The sequence below is a fragment of the Thunnus maccoyii genome, chromosome 3 (assembly GCF_910596095.1).
Source record: "Thunnus maccoyii chromosome 3, fThuMac1.1, whole genome shotgun sequence".
Lineage (NCBI taxonomy): Eukaryota > Metazoa > Chordata > Actinopteri > Scombriformes > Scombridae > Thunnus > Thunnus maccoyii.
In genome coordinates this window covers 6,971,769-6,977,768 of record NC_056535.1, presented here as the reverse complement: position 1 = coordinate 6,977,768, position 6,000 = coordinate 6,971,769, and positions in this window count along the sequence as shown.

Sequence of the window (6,000 nt, the reverse complement as noted above, 5' to 3'; positions counted from 1 at the left end):
TTGTGACAGTGTGACCTATCTTGTTTTAAAATGGGGGGGTTTCTGCAAACCAGGTTCTGAACAAAGCCATCCATCACCTTATTAAAATCCAGGGCCCTCACCAGCTAGATGCTAACGGCTAAGTCTGCATTCTGAGCTAGAAGGGAAGTTCTCTCCATGGGATATAGGACATTTTCCACATTATTTCTGTCTGGGTTATGGCAAAAAAAAAAAATTTTCTCATGGTTGATCTCCCTATAAGCTTTCTCATGATCAGAAACCCATCTGTATATGACCCTTTTGGTAGGAAGAAATATGGCTGTTAATATAGTTAACACATGGAAAAGGTAGATATTCCACACAAAAAAAAAAAGATCTGCTTTTTCCATAACTTCCATTCAGATTGTTGTATTGGACAGTATGTTGCTGTCTATCACGTTTTATCTGCTTGGTTCAGCGCTATTCCTTCATCCTGGCTCCGTTTCATATTCCTCTCCTTCTCCCCTGACTTCACTGGGCTGTGCAACCACAGTTATTAGGAGCACAGATTAAATGGATGGCGCATCCCACGCAGTTTGGTCCTATTAATAGGCTAATTAAGCAGTGTGAATATTATACAGTTCACATAGGCCTACTTAAAACACGGAGTTCAGTGAGTAGGTCAAGAATGATTACACACTGCAGGCTGACAGGCAGCGAGAAACCATTTGTTCAGCAGTAATTAGCCTAAATGATAAAGTAATGCACCCCCATTAACGGAGAGAAGACAGACTTAAACTGCCGATGAGCCACAACAACACAAGCAGCAGATCAAGGATTTATTTACATGAGGACGACATAATCTCCTCAATTCTGAGTTTACTCTTGAGGCTGGAAAACAACGCTGATTCATGCATGGCGTCTGATCTCAAAAAAACACACTCGAAACCAAACACAACCCGCGGCAGTCATGTTTAATGTATTTATCATCTAAGTATGATGTCTAAATGGTGTCAGAACACAGCGAGCAGGCCCTGAGGGCGAGCTGTGACAGATATCAGAGGGTGAGTTTCTGACCTGCAGGTGAAGCTGCTTTACAAGCCTCGCAAGGCTCCAAGGTTCATCAATAATTTACTGCACCGCCGGTCATGTTAACACTATCCTTAAGCGCACTCATTATGTGTCACACTCTCAACATGCATGCACAGACTCAGACATTTGTTAGGTCACTCCCTCCTCTACATACAGACACAAACATGCACACACACACAGATAGTGGATTGAGGTTATAAAATGATTCTCATTATCTTGTATCATCTTGACGAGCTGCAGATAATAACAAATAGAGCAATAGCTCTGGTGTTGTGGTCCATTCATAATGAAGGGGATTTAATGTCAAATATTCCAAGATGCTCTGGATTGTCTGAAATGAGCCTTTCTTTTTCTGGTTAGCTCCTGGTAAAAAAATAGGAACCCAGCAAACATTTACATGTTGAATGACTGTTGTTTGAACATCCAATCAAGACGTCCCATTATGGTTTAAAAATAGTTCCGAAATGGAACTTGTGCCAACGTTTGGGACGTTACCTGGCCGTTACCCGGACGTCCTTCCTGGGCATCCCAGCAATGTCAAAATATGTTGTTATCATCACCAATATGCCTCTTCAGCTATGCTGCTAAAGTTTATGTACAGATTAACAGATTAACAACTTAATATGCTACACATTCTGAAATGGTCCAACCATGTCCTGTCTGACCCAGTTGTCTGTTATACATCTTAACAATGTGTCACTTTCAAGATAATCCTGATAATGAATTATATATAACCAAACACACAGCAAACACATGAAGTATCTTAGTTAATACAAGACATATGCATCATTTTTATAGACCCTTCGTAACTTTTATTAACCCAGTTAAATCACACATCATTGCTAAATTATTAAAAATGTTTAATGCCCAATGACGTTCATTCTGTTATGTTGTAGTTAGCACATATTAAGCTCGGATATTACATGAATGTCGCTTTTTTTCCCTTCAACCAATCAATTGGTTGAGGAGCAGGTGCGATTTCAGTCGACCAAAAATTTTCTTTGGTTGACAACAGGACTAGAAAACAGAAGCTCTAAATCACTAAGCTCTTCATCATCATGAGCATTATAGAACATACACGCCAACATAAAAGCAAACTTGAAAAGCAAACTTACCCAACAACGTTATTTCTGCACCGTTTCTGTCCTCTTGTTACTGTTGCTTTTCAAACTCAAGTCATTGATCTCAGCTCTCAGTCTCGTGCTGAACTATGTGTATTCTCACGAGACTGGGTGACAGTCCCTTCATATTAAACATGAATTACCAAAAGTAAGAAGACATGTGACTCAATAATAAACCCTTCGTAACTTTTATTAACCCACATAAAGCTCACATCATTGCTAAACTATTGAAACGCCCAATGACGTTTTAATTCTACGGGCAGAGGACGTCTGTCTAGGACAATCTGCTCCCAACCAATTAATGAATAAAAGTAAAAGTTTTTGTCTGAAAAACACAAAACAAAAGACCCATAGATGTGTTGCACAACGAAATTTTGAGAAGCATTTGAAGTGTTTTTGAAGTCAGGTCCAGATGGACCTTTATTGAATGTGGAAAGGACGACACAACTGTGACATCTGCACACAACAGTTTTTAAACCAAAACTAGACCAGACCAAATATTCATTAGAAGGAGAAATTGACATTTACACATTCATATCAGTATACCAAATACGTGCACACATCCGCTAGAATGCAATTTGACTTGAGTTTCATGATTTGCATTTCATGTGCATGTTGCTGATTTTGGCGTCCGACTGAAACCATTTTTGGCCGGGGACACGACGTCACCATCCGAACAATGTTTGCTGGAAAGATAATATGCAGCAGCTGTAAAAGGAAAAAAAAGTCCTCCCACAGACACAGGCTGGAAAAAAAGAGGTAAAGTTCTTCAACAGAGATTTACTGTTCCACTTTATGAGCACTGAGGCTGCTGCTCAATAAATCCTTTATCATTGTGCTTTTATTGGGAGATCTCAGCAGACAGATGGGGGCAGCATTAAAAATCCATCTGACTTCACTCGGGTTCTGTGTTGTTTGAGCAGACAGGCACAGGAGTGTACACGGAGCACTAGTTAACTAGAAAGCTCCATTGATCACATCAGTGTGATGACGCTTGTGGCTGAGCGACACTCACTCAAGTGGTGAGTAATCATGGCTAAAGCTGGAGCTTCCCCCGTACACCTCCACCAGCTCATGCCTGAGCACCAGTGGGTTCTACCATTCTACCATATTATTTAGTATGCCAGAAAAAGATTTAGTATGTCCCAGTGCATAGTATGTCAAATGCAGTATGCCAAAAATATCAGGATGTCCTGCTGCATCCAGTCGCATTTTGCTGTATGCAAGCCAGCATGCTTTTCTGGCTATTCTCACCCACAATCCTCTGCACAGTGGAAGATACATCACATTGACTGAGCCACTGAGAGAGCACAGAGTAACCCTAACCCCTAACCCTAATCCTAACCCTAATCCTAACCCTAACCCTAACCCTAACCCTAACTCTACACGACACACCCATTTTACTACATGACACAGCCACTTTACTATGCAACACCCCCTAACCCTAACCACTCCCCCTCGATGTTGTCACTGTAACAGCATGCTACACGACTCCCCCTCCCCTCTCCAACCCCTAAACCCTAACCAACACACTGCTCACGCCTAAACCTAACCAAGTGGATGTGTCGTGCAGATTCTGTGAGTCCGCAGATAGACCTACTTGCATTGCACCGTGGACTGCGAGAGATGTATGAGAAAGAAGGTCAAAGTTCAAGGCACAATGTTTTGAGGAAGTAGTATTTCCCAATTGTATGCATACTGCATGCAACAGTATGTAATTTGTAAGGGCAGCTGCAGTACGTACTAAAAGTAAAAAGAAAAAGTATGCGATTTGGAACATAGCAACAGAGACTGATTGAGACATCCTCTTCAGCTTTATCATAATCACATCAATAGAAGTACAGCACAGATCTCAGTCAGAAAATGAGCCATCATCGCTGCTTAGCCACAATTACACAGAGCTGTTTGCAAAGAGAAATTCATTCCCTCAGAGTAGAGGTCGATGTCATGTTGATTGATAGGCACCAAATAAGCAGTTCTCTCCATTGTTTACAGCTGTAGAGGTTAAATAAGGACTGCTGAGGTTTATGTTTCACAATATGATTTCATGTGAACTGGCTCTGCTCGCATTTCAGCCTGATAGCAGTGTTCAGAACATCAAGTACAGTTTGAGCTGAGTCTGTCTTTTGATGGAACCCTAAAAAGTCATTTTGTTCATTTTCTGAGACATCCTTGTTGCTATTAGAGTAATTATTCAAGGGCAGAATGTATCATATTGAACCAAATTGGAATTCAATAGCGAGTTTTCAAAAGGTTTTTGGGCACAGGCTTATCAGATCACTGCTGATCCACACTGACTGTCAGGATGTAACCTTTGATGTCTATGTATAGTATGTGGAGGCTTACAGCCAAACTTAAGGTCTGATTTCCAAAGTTTAAACACACACAGAATATGACCACTAAGCCTATGTGGACCTGTGGGCTTTTACCAGTCATCATTTGAAAGGATGCCATGCCTACCTTTTATAGTCCACTGCCTCTGCAACCATTGTTGTATAGAAAACCAGCAAATAGTTGAGTCCCAAAAATAAATAAATAAATAAATTAATAGATAAAAATAACTTATCCATTTGGGTTTAGTTTGTTTGGAAAGCAGAGGTTTACCATCTGGAGTAGCAGGAGGTTTCCTCGAGGCGAGTCAACTCGTTGAAGAGTGAGCCACCCTGTGTTAGATGACTTGGACGCTCCACCACTGCACACTTGGAGCCGGATGCACCAGCTCTTTGAAAGTTCACACAAATCTCCACTTAGCGGAGAGTTTCACATAACTGAATGAAAACACCACACCAAGCAAACCAATTCTTACGTGGAGATCAGTTGGTTTTAAATATTCAGTAACTGCCAGGTGTAACTGTTGTGTAGGTAAGTGAATTAACTGACAAAACTTATGTTAACGTGCTAATATATGACCTGCTTAGGGTGAAAGAGAAAAAGAAATATGGAAGACATATCTGACCTGAAATTTGATAAAATGCTGTTTAAACTGGGAAGATTTTAAAATACCTATAAATACACAATAATATTAGAATAAATGCCCAAACTGCAGGATTTATCCATATATGCATGTATAAAACAAAGTCATTCTTACATTTACAAGGACTGGCAGGTAAGTTTAATATAACGATTGCAGCCATGCTGTAGTTTTAGTTCAGTTTGGGAAGGACTTTACACACAAACCTAGAGATGGATTTACAAAAAACTGGTACAATCCTGCAGTCTATAAAATGCAGTCCCTAACAGGAACTAAACTGTTTTTTAAATCATAAATTACTTGTATCTATAACTTGTTGACTGAGTCTTTTACAGCAAATGCTTCATATCATCTGCAACCATTTACTTTCTGTTCTTAACAGCTGTGGAAAAAGATAAAGATCAAAGATAAAGTGAAAGAAATAAATTCCAACAACAGCAGGGACAGAACAGTTATCAAGTGGTCCTGCAATCTCTGTTTATGTTATTTTGAAACATGCAAGGGATATGGCCACTCCATTGCACTTCATTTTCATCCAGGGAGCAATGATCTCTCAACTTCTCCACCAGCATGCCGGCTGTTTTTAGGACCTGTATGCTTGTGAGAGGAGGGTGAGCAGACAACAGTGGAACCTTTGGCAGCTGACCTTACTGCCGTTGGAAAGCCCTGCCTTGCTGATAAGGGGTGAGTGTAAAATGCATTTGACCCAGAGACATGAAAGAGCCTTCTCATCACCACCAAGCATGACCTCAAACCTCCACAGGAGAAGGAGCATTAGAAATATTCCCCAGACATTCAGACAGTCTGGGAGGGTTTGGAAGCCGGTGGCAGCAATCAGGGCAGCAGAGTCTGGCAGAG